The sequence below is a fragment of the Drosophila mauritiana genome, chromosome 2R (genome assembly GCF_004382145.1).
Source record: "Drosophila mauritiana strain mau12 chromosome 2R, ASM438214v1, whole genome shotgun sequence".
Classification (NCBI taxonomy): Eukaryota; Metazoa; Arthropoda; class Insecta; order Diptera; family Drosophilidae; genus Drosophila; species Drosophila mauritiana.
Genome location: NC_046668.1, coordinates 1,897,437 through 1,915,906, shown reverse-complemented (window position 1 = coordinate 1,915,906; position 18,470 = coordinate 1,897,437).

Genomic DNA, 18,470 nt, shown 5'->3' with positions numbered 1-18,470 from the left:
GGACTATTCCTCAAAAAATCGTAGAATTCAAATAAGATTTAAATAAAAAAGGTAAATTCGCCACTTGGCTTGAATTCCCTGAAAAGTATGTACTTAATTTTTTTGTATATATTTTGTGTGTTTAGTATTGTTTTAACTTGCATTGGCTGCTGTAAATTTTGTTATTTGCTTAGTCTGGAATAATTAACCATTTGTCTATTAAGATTTTAACGGTCTGCCAAATGGCGATATAATTAAAATATAGATTATTGCTCCTCTACAATTTGATTTTGATTGATTTTGATTGTTAACTTCGAAATACCTTTCTGCTCCCACGCATGTCCTGAATAACTACCTCTTTCACAACATTGCCCCTATTACTGACATAATTTTTATAGTTATTTTTCTGTTCCTGGCCTCCCCGGTTACTGTTCCCTTGCTCTTGTCGGTTCGTGTTATGGTTGTTATTGTAACTTGTATTGGTTGGTTGTTATGTGTTTGTGTTATAACTGTTGTTATTTGCTGTCTTGCATCGTAAGTTGGTCCATTACTTTTATTGTTATAGCTGTAATGTACCCGTTTTTGGTTTTGTCTCCCGTAATCTTCCTACCTCTGTCTCTCATATATTCATCTCTGAGCTCCTTTGTTATTTCATTTGCCTGTCTTAATGCTTTTGGATTCTGAGCTTTTACAGTCCATTTTAACAGGGTTTTCAGATATGCTATAAACTTCTGTGTGCATGTTATATGAATTATATGAATTTTCTTTTATTTTACGTATTTCATCTAGTCTAGTATAGTTCTTATTTCTCTAAACTATCTAGTATCGCTGGTCGTATACCTGATATTTCTTGACATAGCAATTTTATATATATATAAAAAATTTTCTTCACTTCTTGACTCCCCAAAATTATCAATTAATGTTTGTTTAATATTAACCCAATTGTTTTTTACTCTCTCCAATTAATGTCCAGTCTTTTTGTCCTATTTTGTCCTATAACTATTTTGTCTCTTAATTCTCCTAATATTAATTCTCCGTATTCTGTCTTTTCTATTTTGGTGACCAACTAACGGTACCGCGCTGCATCTGGGACTCGAGCCGGCCAAGGGCACGGAGGTCGAAAGGTAACGGTGCAGACTTTGGACATGCACAAAGATGACGCACCGTGAACTAACGGTACATTATTTGTTACTTGAAATAACGTGATCCGTGCGGCCTATAAAGTGACGGTGCAAGTGCAGCCCGGGGCAGTTAGTGAACTAGATCGTGCGTGGAAGGAATCTGTGAATTAAAACGTGCGGAGAAGGAGACAGTAAGTTAGAACGAGCAGAGAAGAAAGTAAAGAGCAAACTGTGAAAGTGTCGGACAGAGAGAGGCGGGCAGGACACGAAAGGACGAGCAGTGCAAGTGGAGAGTGATCCTTGGAGTGGAGGGACAAGGGCCTGGCGTGTTCAAAAGTGTTAGTGGAGTCAGTGGTCAGCAAAGGTGGTCCCAGGCCGAGCGTGGACTCAACCCTTGGACGATGCATCCTGCCCCATACCATCCTCATCCCGTTCAAGCCGGCACGTCGTCCGTTGTCATGGAAGAACAGGACAACGAAGGCAAGACGTCGCAGAAGAAACGCCGCAGGAGCAAAGTGATCGCCCGAGAAGTCAACCGTTGAAACTTTACAATAAATCGACTTTAATCAGAACCTTTTTCCTTGGTCGGGCAATAACACAAATCATAAATTTGGTGGGACGAACACATAACCTTTTTGAGCTAGCGGTTGAAACTCGTAGCGATCAGGAACAAGAAAAACATTTCGTTAGAACTGTAAATGCAGCTAATATAAAATGTCAACTAGATTAATGCGAATTTTTAAAAAACAAAGTTAAGTTTTTGGGATTCGTTATATCCGATAATACAAACAAATATAGCTAAAAAGTAGGAGCAATAGCCAACCACAACCAAAAACAGTTAAAGACTATTGTTTAGCTATTGAGCTTTTTCAATAGCTGTTGCGAATAATAAAAAACCGAAGAAAGTTTGCTTTTATAACGACAGTTTTTATTTTGCGAATAGTTATTCATTTACGATAGCGATAATTGAAGGCGTAAGTTTGGTCTTTTCCGAAACACGAAGAATTGGCAACTGGCGGGGCAGGCAGCCGAAATGCAGCGCCCAAGCTAAACGTAGGTAGCTAACAACAACAAACAAGGAATGAGCGCCATACAGATAAATGCGTGCGAGAGCAGCGGTTTGCACTATGGGCATCGCAACTGCTACCACTGCCTAATTTGGCTTATAATATTAAAGAATATGAGCTTAGTCTACTGCACAGTTTTGGCGGCTGCATGACCCAACATCCTCCCCCATTGGAAGCTTGGCTTCCAACAGAGTCCTCAAGGGGAAGCAGACACAGCTTGTTCACTGCCCGCCTTATTACTCCAGACGCGGTCCTCAATTCTGCAACTCGAGCGACGCCGTCTCTGCCAGGAATCAACTGCATAACTCTCGCCAAAGGCCATCTCAAAAGCGTGAGATCCTTCCAAGCGCTCCTTGGGAAGGTCTGCCATTATGTGCTCTATCAGCCGCGGCTTAATCCGAAAACATCTGATGCACCTGTTCACGGCCTTGGTAACCGTCTTCCTCCCCCCAATAGGCCAATATTGGGATCGAATTGCACCCAGAAGAGCTCGAGGTCCGGCATGAAGATTGCTTTCATGGTAATGCGAGATAATTGCTAGAGTCACCGGATGGGACCTTGGAAGGATTTTCGGGTGGCGGCCATCAAAGTCCAATGACGAATTCCGGAGGCGACTGCCTACTCTAAGAAGTCCAAATTGATCCAGGAACGGCGAGAGCGATGATATGGGACTAGACGAGGAAACTCTTCCCAGCGTTTTTAGGGACTGCAGGTCCTCCCATAAATGCGCGCGCTGCACCAACGGCAGCATCATATGAGTACCCTCTTGAATGTGTGCGACGGTGAGCCCAGGATGACGAATTCCATTACAAAATTTGTAAATGTATGCAAATACTCGTTGCAGTGAGGGGTAAGAATTTGCAAATTTGGAGCTAGCAATTACATCCACGTACGGCGACTTTACGATGAACACACTTCGACGAAGCTCAAGCACCGGTTTGTCAGGACAAACAGCTGTTGGCCAATCTCTTTCAGGCTCCGTAAGATAGGCGGGTCCATGCGACCAGAGTGACGATTCGCTAAGCTCAGACGGCAGGGATCCTCTGGATAAGATGTCAGCCGGATTTAACGCTTTTGGAACAAAACGCCAAGCCGTGACATCTGTCAGCTCCTGAATGGCAGCAACCCTATTTGCCACAAATATGTTTTCCTTGCTGGCTGAAGAAGGCTCAGTGTGGGAGCTTGAAGACACCGCAACACGTGGCTGCGAGGAAGTCCGACCATCTAGATGGAGCAGCGTATGATGCCTGATTCCACGGGTGCGGCAGCGGATCGAGCTGCATTGACGTAGCTGATGACCTGCCTTTAGGCAATTCAGGCATAGTGCTAGTCTCTTTGCCTCGCGCAGACGATCTACTGGCGCTAAGTCTCTAAATTGCTGGCAATAATATATGGCATGCTCTGCACTATGGCAAAGCATGCAACCAAGAGAATTTTGGGTGGTAGCAACTAGCGTCGAGCGATTTCTGCCCACCTGAACGCTTGGCGCATAGGTTGCCATGGCGCAATCCACGGCCTCCAAAGTCCTACATCGCTGTTCCAGGAATGCAGCCATCGATTCCCACGACGGAATAAGGTTGGCAACGACCGGATCCTCCAAGCGCTCCTCCCACTTAGCTTGACTCGCCGCATCCAGCTTTTGCAGCAGCACTTGCACTATGATGCAGCCAGCGATTTGCTCAGTGGTGCCCAAACCCTTCAACGCACGAATGTGAGCGTTAAATTTGTCCGACAATTCCCGAAGCGATGCCACTGAACCATTCCGTACTACCCTTAAACCCAGAATCTCGGTGATGTGCGCCTGAAAAACGAGACGCCGATTATCAAACCTTTTTTGAAGCAACTCTAAAGCCGCAGATGATGAAATTTCTCAATGTTGGAGAGGTCCGGATGGCTGTCGATTATACTCGTGAACACGGAGTAAAAATCAGCCCAGTTTGCGTAGCCTCCGCCAAACGTTGGCAGCTGCACAGGCGGCAACGGCATCGGCCTCGGCCGCGGCTGCGTTTGAGGACCACTACACTGGTGGGGCACAACACCTTCCGCAAGCGTTGAGTGCGGCGCGAAATGCACATTGCGTTTGGCTATTTCCGCGCGCACACTTGCCTTGAATTCAACGATGAATTCATCGAAAGACTCGCTCATTTCACTGCCAATTTCGTCGAAGTCCAATTCCTCCAGTTCTGTATGCAGAACATTGAAGGCACTTTGCAGCTCATCAATCTGCTCCAGCCTCACCGTAAGAGTGAGTTCGTCGTATCCGCTTAGCGTCTCATTAGACAGCGACGCTTGTAGCCTCTGCAACCTGCTGAACAGCGCATTGGCTTTGCGCTTTAAAAAGGTCAGCCTGTTTTTTTCACCTTCAGCGGGCATAGCAACAAATCGCCTTTAATTCGGTTCAGCGGGAAGATGAGCACAAAACAAATGCCGAAAATGCAAGCGGGGTCAATGCACGTAACGATATATGTAGCAATGTATGTATGTATATATGTAATGCTAGCTCACTTAAACACAGCCACTATCACCGAAATCTCCACTCACTTGTCCAACCGATTGCGATTTAATGTATTTATATTTATTTATAACCGGGATAAGTGCATTAAATAATGCATGCAAATTAAAACTATCACGTCGGGGTCACCATGGTTTAGCTATTGAGCTTTTTCAATAGCTGTTGCGAATAATAAAAAACCGAAGAAAGTTTGCTTTTATAACGACAGTTTTTATTTTGCGAATAGTTATTCATTTACGATAGCGATAATTGAAGGCGTAAGTTTGGTCTTTTCCGAAACACGAAGAATTGGCAACTGGCGGGGCAGGCAGCCGAAATGCAGCGCCCAAGCTAAACGTAGGTAGCTAACAACAACAAACAAGGAATGAGCGCCGTACAGATAAATGCGTGCGAGAGCAGCGGTTTGCACTATGGGCATCGCAACTGCTACCACTGCCTAATTTGGCTTATAATATTAAAGAATATGAGCTTAGTCTACTGCACAGTTTTGGCGGCTGCATGACCCAACAAAATATATAGAAAATTAATAACGATCGATACGTCATATAGTAAAGTTCGGTGATCGAAATCAAATAAAAATTTCGAAAATAAAATTATAAATCTCTTTAACTTTAGTCGCAAACCTGCAGTCGTTGCTGTGCAAAACAGCGTGCATTTTAAACATTTGACTCTGCCTTGCAGAGTCGGCATATGGACAACAACAAACAACTGTGGATAAGGTGCGTTAAACTTGAAATTTGTGCCCATTGGGCCCATCTCTCTGTGGACTTCTCAAAAACAGTAAGCACCAGAGCGAAACTGAAAACGACCTGCCCATTAGGACTTGTCTCTCACTTGTTAACGCACAGGCCGAAGTGAGATAAGAAAATGATTTCTATTTTTTCCGAGTTGAAAATGTAGTTATTTATTAAAAGGATAAAAACACACCTTCTAGTCCACCGGTCTCGGAAGAGCTGAACCGATTCGAGAAGATGAAGAAAATCGCTGGACATACTCCAGCAGAGATACGAGCCATGATTGCCTCAAGGCAATACGATTCTTTTGGCCTTTCACAAGGAAGTCTTGGTAAAACCAGCTCTGCTTCAACAGTAACTAATACAGTTACCACTTCTCTTGTTTGTTCAACAACAACAACGTGCACTGTGGGAGTACTGTTTCGACAAGAACTGCTTCAGTTATGTCCACAGGTTATACTACTTCACCAGAGGTTTCTCGTCTGGGGTGCTAGTTTCAGACCATCCCCCCTTCTGGACGCAGGAAGCGGAACCCTACTAATTCTGGAAAAGATCCTACAATATTGAAAAAAAAGAAAAGAAACCATTTCCCGTGCGTCTATGGGAAAAACAAAATAAGCTTCCCCATTAACTAGTCTGTGCAACAACCGTTTCGCACATTTAGCTGAAGAAATAAGCCTTACCGAAGATATGGATATTGAATCAATTGAATTTAGCGTTGACAACTCAAATACTTACCAGCCGTGTCAAACGGCAGCTCCAAAACCTCCTCCAATATGTGTTCCTAATGTTAACAGTATCAGTAAGCTAGAAAGCACCCTCAACCAGGTAATCTCTGAAGAAAAATACGACATACGTACCTCCAGATCAGGAATCTCTCGAATCTACACAGCAGATGCAACGTCATTCAGAAGTGTGGTTCGTAACTTGACTGCCCTGAATTGCCAGTTTTGGCATCATCAACTCCGTGAGGAAAAACCATATAGGCTCGTGGTGAAGAACATACACTCAACTGTCCCAAGAGAAGAAATAGAGCGCTGCTTCACAGACAAAGGCTTCGTTGTACTGAACATCTACTCCCCAAGGAAGCCTGGCTGGAATAAAATCTTGGCTGGTGGAAATGACGACGAAGAAGCCATTATCGCACAAACTAGACAAAATCTGTTCTTTATAAATCTTAAGCCGACTCCGAATGTGGCCGAGTCTCTAAAAGTAAGCCGTATTGGAAGGCACAGGGTTATGTTACAGGTAAAAAATTAAAGCCAGGGCCTAGACCACCCAACTACACCATTAACAGAAATAATGAAATCCGCCATGTACAATACGCGTCGACGTCAGCTGTCAGAAATGGAGTCTCCTATGCTGACATAACAAGAACTAAAGCTGAAAACAACTACAGCGTTCCTGCTAAGAACACAATCACTCTAAATACTGGGGAGCAATACAACTCTAACAGGAACCTTGCCACTCTCGAGAAGGCAATCTTGGACATTAACGCCAGATTGGATCAACTTTTTAAATTAGTCATGGGAACAATTGAGTCCAACAAAGCTTTTCGTGATCTAGTCCACGTTCTGATTTCTAAAAAATTATAGTCTTAAACTTAAAAATCGGATTATGGAACACAAGAGGATTAATACACAAGAATGAAGAACTTCGACTTTTTCTTATTGCCCAGTAAATCCAGAAAGAAATCCTTACTAGCTCCCGGCTCCTCTGTCGAAACATTTAGGAATGTCTTAGACAGAAGCATTAACCTAAACATGGACATAAATTATCCAGAAGACATCGAAGATGCTATAGTTATGTTCATGGACAAAATTCACGTGGCTGCGACACTTGCTACACCATGAAGCAGAAATTCTCCTACCCAGAGTAGACGCAGTGTACTTCCACAAAACGCTTCAGTTCTCATACATCTCAAACGAAGAGCTAGACGAGAATTTTCCAGAACAGGAGACGCACGCGCCCACAACATTTACAAAAGGTTATAAAATCGTCTTAGCAAAGTTCTGGTGAAAAACAAACAAGACCACTTTGACCAAATTCTGGAAAATGCAAGTCCTGATGTATCGACTAACTACTCGCTGTGGAAACTCACGAATAACCTTAAAAGACAAGTTATTCCAAAGGCTCCCATCAGAAATCCGGCTGGTGGTTGGTGCGGCTCCAGTCAGGAGAAGGCCGATATCTTTGCAAGCAGCAGAGGATAGATTTAAGCCACTGAATCTTACTCCGGCAGAACACCGAAACAGGGTGCAATCACTCTTGGACCAACCTTTTCAAATGGCCCTTCCCACAAACCCTGTTACTTTGGAAGATGTAGTAACGCAAATCAAAAAGCTCAAACCTAAAAAATCGCCTTGTGAGGACCTCCTAGATAACAGGACGCTCAAACTCCTTCCCATCAAAGCTGTACTTTTCTTAGTCCTATTGTTCAATAGCGCTCTAAGGCTGGGACACTTTCCAAGCAAATGGAAATCAGCAATCATAACCATGATTCCGAAGTCTGGAAAGCAACCCACTGAAGTAGATGCATATAGGCCCATTAGTCTTCTACCCGCACTAGGGAAAATGTTGGAAAGGATAATACTAGAACGCATTCTCAAACTTCCAAGCGTGAGCCAAGCTATTCCAAAGTGGCAGTTCGGTTTTCGAAAAAGTCATGGCACTCCAGAACAGCTACACCGAGTGACAAACTTTGCTTTGGAGGCAATGGAGGACAAGATGTATACAACAGCTGTATTCATGGATATACAACAAGCCTTTGATAGAGTTTGGCATGATGGTCTTCTAATTAGGCTTAAGACCAATTTGACGCCACAGCTATTTCTTCTTATCAAAAGCTTTCTATCGAACAGACAGTTCAGTGTGGTTGTCGATGGCGACAAATCGTCTACGCGTACAATCTCAGCAGGCCCCAAGGCAGTGTTTTAGGCCCGACTTTTTATTCGCTGTATACTTCTGATATGCCGGATTCCTGGTGCTGTACAGAAGTTGAAGACGAAAACGTTCTTATTGCAACCTACGCGGATGACACCGCGGTAATGGTCAGGAGTACAAGCTTAAGTAATGCAACCAGGGGCCTACAGAAATATGTGACAGCCCTCGAGAAGTGGGCAACGGAATGGAATATCGGCATTAATTGCATGTGCTTGCGTCACATTCACAAAAAGGCATATGAACTGCTCTGGAATTTCCTTGCTCGGCACCACACTTCGACACGAGACCTTCTACAAATACCTCGGGGTAATTTTGGACAGAGGACTAACGTTTCAAAGACATACGACTATGATCAAGCAAGCAGTACGCCGAGAAATAAAGTTCTCCTGTATAAGTCCATCCTGACCCCAATTTGGAAGTATGCGTTGCAAATATATGGAATTACGGCCAGAACTAATCTGAATAAAAAAGAGTTGCTTAAAGTAAAGTAGTTAGATCACTATGTAACTCCCCCTGTTACATGAGAACCAGAGATATAAAAAGATATAAAAAGAGATCTTAATATTCCAAAGATAGGCGATGTATTGAGGACCCATGCGGAAAGTTAAATGCGGCGACTAGGTTCCCACCCCAACACCCTGGCGAGAAGGCTTATCCATCCCCCGAAAAAACGGAGGCTAAAAAGATTTCACACACATGATCTCCCATCGAGATTATTATAATTATTTGTTTATGGAAATGAAATCAATTAAATATTGCTAGAATAACTTAATTTATAAAGTAATGTATAAGTAATGTATATTGGTATGCCTATGCTGTAAAATTTTATGTAAAACCTGGTCAAGCTGCCACATAGGTAGCAGTAAACTTGTTTAATTCCAATTAATAAAATTTACAAAAAAAAAATAATAAAATTAATAATTAATAATGGTATACGCATCATTAGCTAGACCACTCACAACATTGCTCAGCGGAGAAGATGGTTGTATTTCCAAATCAGCTTTAGCTAGAAAACAAATCCAACTCAACGATGAAGCCATAAATTCCTTCGCAAAAATCAAAAGTACCCTAATATCCAATGATGTCATTTTACAATATCCCGACTTAAATAAAAAATTTTTCCTAACTACAGATGCCTCAGACTAGGCAATAGGATCACTTCTTTCCCCAAATGACAGACCAATATCAATAATATCTAAAACCCTATCCGAAACAGAAGAAAATTATGAAACAGCTAAAAAATAAATGTTAGCCATATATTAGACAGTAAAACCATTCATTAAAAACATGCTATTTGTACGGAGGGACAAAAGTGGAAATTTATACAGACCATGAAACGCTTAAACACGACTGTAATTGGAAAGGAGGTATAGAAATTAGGAGATGGAAGACATACTTTGACGAATAAAACAAACTCCTCTATAAGTCAGGAATGAAAAATATAGTAGCAGATGCTCTTCCTAGGACCCTTAAAACAAAACAAATCAAATTAATGCGATTACCTCAAGACAACATAGTTCTCAATGCTCAACCCACAATCTTATCGTTGTATCGAGGTACCGAAAAAGCATTTTAAAACCAGACATTTATTTATAAAGAACACCCTACCGAATACAAATTTATACTTCTGTTTCCCACATTCCACAGATATATAATTTCACAACAAATATTTTCTGACGATGACTTGTTAAAATTACTGCAAAAATACTTAAACAGTTATACATGGAATTTACACGACAGAAGACATAATGGGACACATTCAGAGACTATATCCAGTACACTTTCAATCCTCTAAATTCAAATTCACACAAACCAAAGTAATTGACCTAAATTCAGAAGAAATTTAGAAAAAATATTACAAACCCATAATAGAGCTCACAGAAACGATGAAGAAAATAAAATCAAATAGGCCAAAATTTTTTTCCCCCTAAAATGAAAAAAAAATAGCTAATCTCGCAAAACAAGAAGTAAAATATGATTGGCACCCACCTAATCCAGAAACAACCGAAACGCCAATTCCGGAGTATCCGGGTCACACAATAATTATTGACATATTCTCGACGGAATGAAAATTAGTTCTGACTGCAATGGAATGACAGATTTACAAAAACCACAATAAAGAACGAAAAGAAATAATAATTGCCAACCAGGCCAAAAAATATTTGTCAAACAGAATACCAGATTAAGCTCAAAACTAACCCCCAAAATTTTAAAAAGAGTTAGTGAAAGAAAACGGAAATACAACTATCGCCACCGAAGCCGAACGACTTGTTCATAAAAGTAATATTAAAAACGACTAGAAATTTTATATAATTATAAATAAAAAGTCCGAAAATCTCTTAGAAAATAAACCTGTCCGTTCAATTAAAAAAAAAATAATAATAATAATTCAAATAAAAACAATAAAAATATATAACAAAAATATAAAGACCAATCACATTTACCAGCTGTCGTCTGACTGCGGGTACCAATCCGATCAAGAAGGGATCGGCCCATACCCGCCAAAAAACGAGGTTTTTTAATAAAACACCATTTTTTTTCTTTCATAGGTAATTTTTAATTTTAATGGGAAATAGAAATATCTTCGAAAACGAACTTCTGAAAATACACGAGTACACTGTTACTGACCTAAAAAAAAAGCTACTTATACCATACCTTAACCCATGAAATAGTCCAAACAATCCCAGCATTAGGCACTCTCACTTCATTTATTTGGATTGGATCAACCTGGAAATATTTTGCAGAAAACCCTGATCATGCTGACTTAGTAATGATCGAAAATATTCTAAACAACCTAATTTCAAATAATAACGACCAAATAATTATAATTAACAAACTAGAGAACAGGATAAACAGGATGAACAACAAAAAGCTAATTCGATAAAACGTGACGACTATTTTAATAATGAAAAAGCGACAAGTTTACAGAATCAGGTTAGATTAATTAAGGAAGAAATGCTAAACATTAAATACGCCATTCAATGGGCAAAGCTAAATATTATAAACACATAACTTTTAAAGGAAATAGAAATTGCAGAAGTCCGTAATATTTTCCATAAAGTCAACTTAACTTCCTTGTCCGTTGAAGAAATTTTAGAATTTGTCCATGTCTCTGTCCTCCACAACAAGACATAAGTTATTTACATTGTCAAAATACAAGAATTAGAAACAACAAATTATCAAAACCTTTTAATCAAGCCTGAAATAAAAAATCATTCAATTGTACAGCTAGAAACTAACGAAATAATCCAACACAAAGAATAAATGTTTAAAATACCAATAAATTGTAAATCATCTAATAATTTAAAAATAATGAATGAATAAATAGAAGAGATCGACTAGAGCATATAACTAACAATAACGTAACTCAACATCTAATGGGCACATACTAAGTGCACTTCTGAAATTACAAAATTTACATAAAAGGCATAGAATTCAATAACAAAGAAACAATAATTGTGAAACCGGGAATATCACTAATACAGATGACTCCAAAACTAGCCGAGCGGCTACAAATTCTATCCTTAAAATCATCAGAAACTCTCCATATAAAAAACACAAAGCATCTACACGAATTGGCAACGCACACTACGGCTATAAATAAATAAAATAAACAAAACTGCTCGAGGACTAGCAGGATTTTGAGGAGGTAGAGTAAATTACAATAAATACAAGCCGACAACTAATCAATAAATAATTAACAAGAATTGCCTTAACGATAAGTAACAAAATATTTAACAAGAATTGCAACATGGTTCAGTTCAATAAACTGAACATCCGACTATCTAACCTAAAACTGCAACATTGTAATACCAAAGACACTAGAATAACAAGATGCGTAACGGCCATACATTCGTTTGGCACTATGCAGCCACTTTTTTGGTGAAGGCCAAATTTGCTCTCTTTCCGCTCGCTCACGTTGAGAGCGTAAGAAATATAAAAATAGAATTTGCTTGCTTGCGTGAGTAAAAACAAGAGACGAGAACGCGTATATGTGTGCGTGCTGTGCTAGAAGACGATTTTCGGGCCGAAATCAATTCTGATCGAAGAAACGAATTTACATATTTGGAGTTGTGGCCAATTTCGTAGCAATATGATGAAATAAAATAAAAATTCCCTGACTATTATAATAATTATTATAATAATAATTAAAGCAAATACAAAGGAAATTATTATAACTACTGTAATTTGAAACATAAATTTTCCAAAAAGAAGACATAACATTGAGAAATAAATATTTCATAAAAATAATAATTATTTTTTAATTTCATAAAAAAATAATAATTTAATTATTAAATAATAAAAATAATAATTTTATTAATAAATAATAAAAATAATAATATTTCATAATAATATTTCATAAAAAATAATAATACGTAGTAGAAAATAAAAATTAATAAAATAAATAAAAATATGAAAACAGTTCGTTGCAAAAGGCACGAAGTGCGGACACAAGCACTCAACAATCATTGCCTTATTAATTTTTCTCACGCCGCAAGCTGAATACCCTAATGACAAGTATTCTAATATAAAGTCATTTTCGAAATTTATTTTGTGATGTACATAGATTCGTCTATTACTATTTCTAAGCTTTATTTAAATAATAATAACGTTGAGGCAATGCAAAACAAGAATTTTTCGCATGGTGCCAATTGATAAAAAATAATATAGATTTAAAGTCAACGAACTTCTAAGGTAAAGGGCATATTTTGTCAAATGTACAATACATGAGCATACGTGTGCACACATACAGTTGTATGCTATCACTGTATGCGTAGAAAAGAGCTGTTTGCTGTAGCGCTCTCCGCTCTTTCTCTCTCGAACAAAAACTCAAGAGAGCCTGGAGCCACCTCTAGAGCCACGGCCAAAAAATCGCGTGCCAAAAATTTGTATGGCCGTTACGCATCTTGTTATTCTAGTGTCTTTGGTAATACACTGTTCAGTTCAATAATCTAAACATTCGACTAAGACGTCGCAAATGCCACCAACAGCGTCCGCAATATGTCTTTCTGCGTAACGATCACGCTAGCTTGGGGTATTCTTAAATCATTTCTGTTTGGTCACAATTTTAAGTTAAATAAATTCACATTCAGATAAAATTCTGTTTTTAAATTAAAGTAGAATTTAATTTGCATGTTCAAAGTCCGCACCGTTACCGTTCGACCTGCGTACCCTTGGCCGGCTCGAGTCCAAGGTCCAGCGCGGTACATTCCTGCCGTCATCGCTGTTGCTAGGGCGTTCCCCTGCACCCAGATTTGTGGGAAGTTTTGCTCGATGTTTTTGCACTGTTCACAATCGTAGCCAATAGACGAGCACACCTGCACTACCAATTGGTGTTGCCCTCGTTACACGTGGCCTAGGCTTCCCAAGCTACCACTAAGAATCGCACTCTTTTCGTAGCTAATTCTTTTTGAACTTGGTTTCGCTTCGTTTTGCCACAAAATATGTCGAATCCTGCGTATTCCTGCTCCTGCTCCTGCTCCTCAGAAAGGTCAACTAAGCTCAAAGTTTATGTAGCAAGCAAGTGATTAAATTTCCTCTGCATGGAGTTTTTCCATTTATCTGAATGCTCTCCAGTCAATGCCCTTCGCACTCTTATTGGTATCAACTATTGTTTCCGGTCATAGCGTTAAACATTTTGTACTCTTTACGTGGACGGCCCACTTATCATCTTCGGACAATTTTGGGGCGACCTGAAAAAGTCTGCTGTGATGATTGCTGTTCTGCATCGGACTCTTCGTAGTCATCACTGCCTTAAATGTCCACCAACTGTTCATCCTTGACAATATCATCTAGGTGTCCTCAGACTCTTTTATATAGATATTTACCTCTAAATCGTTTTCATTTCAAATCTGTTTCAATAACTCGGGTAATCAAAATATTTTATTTTTTTTAGAAGTTTAAGAATAACCCGTTAATATGTATTCTTTTTCTGACGACACTTTTTGCTATGTGTTTTTTTAAGACTAGCCTTGCATTCAAAAACTCGTTTATGGGATACACTTGATTTCTTACCGAAACAGACTTCCAATGGTGTTTTGTCCGATCTGTTCCGCAATTATGCCGCTGTCATTAATGTCTTCCCCAAAAAATTCTCACCTACTCCATGGTGAACCAACATGCTACGAGCCATTTCATTGAGTTTTCTATAGGCTAGTTCGGCAACTCCATTGTGTTGAGGAGTAAAGGGTACAGTAAGATGTCTTTGTATACCTTGGCTCACCAGGTATCTCGTTTTATGCAAACCGGTTTTATGCAAAACGGTTATGCAAACCGTTTGACTTTGTGTTCATTGGATTACATATGTACGAGTGTATAAGTCGTAGGATTTTATTCTCGCGGCTTTGTAAAAATTTTTACACATATTTTGCACTTGACACACGAACTCGATCATATTACATGAATTTATTTTCAAACCATATACAATCTCTTTGTTGATTATTTTATGTAAACTATTTAACTCAAAGGTCCAAGCCGATTATGCCACTTCATCATTTCAGGCTGTTTTGCATTCATTGCAAACACTCCTGCAGTTTTATTTAAAAAAAAAGAAAAAAAAACAACTCATTTTTGCGTTTAGCAACAAGTAGAGTGCCTCCGTCAGTATCTATTACTTTTGCTTCATTATTATTGAAAAAAGCCTTTAATCCTTTTTCTATTGGTTTTTTTGCACCGAAATAAAGTAACATAGCAGATTTTTTACGTACAACAATCAATCAGCTTGATTATAGATTCGTTGAAAAGTATGTAACAGGCCGAAAGAAGCGTTTCTATTTATATTTAATGTATATATATTCCTGATCAGGATCAATAGCCGAGTCAATCTAGCCATGCCCATCTGTCCGTATGAACGTCGAGATCTCAGGAACTATAAAAGCTAGAAGGTTGAGATTCAGCATAAAGATTATAGAGACGCCCACTCTAACGCCACCAAACACTAGCTGAGTAACGGGTGTCTGATAGTCGGGGAAGTCGACTATATCATTCTCTCTCGTGTTTTTTATGTACACAGGGGTATTATCGTTGAATCTAAATTTTGGTATTTAAAAAATTATTAACTAACCATATCAGCTATATCATCTTCGAGTCCAAAAATATCGCCATACTCGGTGCATAATTTAGTCAAGTCATTTTTAAATAACGATGGAAATTTAAGAAGCTTTAATACTTCTGAAGTTATTTGCGGGTTTTTTTAATATGCATTATAACCATCATACACTCGACACTCGACGACTTGTGCAGTGATTCGCTTTTTATATCTGCGCTGTCTATAAAAGCGTCTTTATTTGTTCTTTTTTTTCGTATATGGCTGCGTTTGCAACCTAAAAATATCTACTTTGATTGTATCTAGGGACTGCCCTATGCCTGTTATGTTTGTAATTTTCCGCAAGTTTACAGTATTTAATTGATTATTTCTGCACTTTAGCAGTGAAATATCTGCAAATGTGTCTATTAATAAAGTTACCGCTGAATTGGTACTTATATTTTTAAATATATCAAAAATGCTGAAATTAAGATTGATATACATTTTTATTGGTGGTCTGTTCTCAAGGAGGACTCCCAGTTGTCCGTCAGAATATTTCTGTTCTATCCGTTTTGGTATCCTCTATAGGAACTTCTTCCTAATTGGAGTTTGGTTACCGCCGCGTCGTCTATATACCCCGCGATAGCCCCCTGGCTCCATAATAACTATTATTATATTTGTTATAATTACCTTGGCTACTATTTTTATTTTGGCAAATTCATCGGTTATATTATAGAAGAACCAAAGATCATGCATGGAGTTGCTGAACGAATTTCAGAGCTTTCGCATGATATCTGTAAAGCAAGCAAGCAATATTTTGTCTGATGGATCAGGTTTAAAATTAGACTGTATTTTCAACAGACTTATACTGCCTTCGGAAATGGGTTTTTCCTATTTTTTCACTCTCTATTTTTTTTTATAATTGTTGATAATAGTGGGTCCGAGGAATCAATCGCTCTGTGGAAAATATCACTCATCGTATTGATTCGACTATTTTTCCTGGCATGTAATAGTCGGTCCCTTTTGTAAAGTTTATTTCGAGCTTCTTTCGCATTTTCTCCTAGGCATCCATGTGGAACCAACGCCGAATTATTGATTTGAAATCCGTGGACCAGTGCTTTATGGATCGATGGGGACATGGAGATTCTGTAATAGCTCTTGAGCAGTATTTTCCATTACTTTTATACCCTCTGGTCGGCATTGTAATTTTGCTTCGATCTTATGGTGCTTATATATTGCTGTGCTTTCTTGAAGTTTTCAAAATCACTATTATTATTCAAATTATTACTCTTACTACTACTACTATTATTCATATTTCACACTACGGTTACATCGGATCAGGCAATAGCCGATCTATTCGCCAAGTTTTTTCAAACAACATATTCAACTTTACCTCATTCCGAACAGCCATACTCTTATGCGGTATCTAAGTCGAATCTAATATTTTGCCCCACTATAAACGAAAGCTCACTGCTTAACGATCTTCAGCGTGTTAAACCGGTCTATTCGCCAGGTCCCGATGGAATCCCTGGCTGTGTGCTCAGATTCTGTGCGGAAGCCTTGTGCAAGCCTCTACTGAAACTGTTTATCTTATCTCTGGTATCTTCACAATTCCCTCATATATGGAAGGAGTCCTTTGTGATTCCTCTTCACAAAAAAGGTTGCAAGCTGGATGCAAGCAATTACAGAGGAATCTCTAAATTGTCGCCTATCCCAAAACTTTTCGTAAATGTTATCACTCCTCATTTGCAGCACCTTTGTAGATCAATCATATCACCGTGTCAACACGGTTTTATGAAACGCAGATCTACAACCACTAACCTCTTGGAGCTAACTTCTTTCGTAATACAGGGTTTCAAAAATAATCTTCAAACAGATGTCATCTACACTGATTTTAGTAAAGCATTTTTACTCTTTGGACAGAATAACACGAGTTGATGATCTTGGTGTTCTTCTGGACCCAAAACTAAAATTTTCTGACCATATTTCGTCTATTGTCAATAAGGCCAGGGGTGTGCTTGGTTTTATAAAAAGGTGGTCTAAGGAATTTGATGATCCTTACTTGACTAAAACCTTATTTATTTCGTTAGTCCGTCCGATTCTCGAGTACGGATCACCTGTTTGGAGTACACAATACGCAGTCCACTCGGACCGCATTGAATCGGTCCAAAAAAACTTCTTACTTTTTGCCTTGCGGTGCCTAAATTGGGATGCAAACCGTATATTACCTCCTTATTCCAGTAGACTACTTTTAATTAATTTACCGTCCCTAGCTAACCGTAGAACTATGCTTGGAACAGTCTTTATTTGTAAGCTTATTCGTGGGGATGTTGAGAGTCCCGACTTGATTAGTCGGCTTAACTTCTCGGTTCCAAGTAGATTCACTAGAAACTATATACCCCTAATCTTAAATCATTGTAGATCTAATTATGAGTTGCATGACCTTACAGAGTTTTATTTTCTGTCTATAATACACTTTATCCTATTATCTGTAATCTTGACTCTCTGCCGCTATTAAAGCAATCGGTTTTATCTTTTCTATTACATAATTAGATCCTACTAACACTAATATTTAACATAGTTATTTCACATTATATTCATTTCCTCGTTCCTGTTCTCTTTTTTATATCGCGTCTATATCTTCTCGCGAATCGAGCCATACGATACACGGCAGCGCCCCTCGGCCGGTTGGGCGGGAGGAGTGGCCGTGGGACCCGTGCGAATTTAATATAATTATAAAAAAATATCTAAACAATTTTCAAAAACGTGGGCGTGGCAGTTTTGGGCGGTTGTAGGGCGTTAGAGTAAGCATGGCAAAATTTATTTTTTGTAAATCGATAGAAACTTACAATATTTATAAAAATATGAAAAAATATCAACGCATTTATGAAAAGATAGGAGTGAACTTTCTATGTTTATGCGACCAAAGACATTAGAATTACAAGATGCGTTCGGTCATACATTGGTTTTGCACCATGCAACCACGCCTTTAAACCTCCCAAAACTGCCACGCCCACATTTTGTGCAAAATTTTTGGATATTTTTTCATAATATTATTAGTCTTGTCAATTTCTATCGACTTGCCAAAAA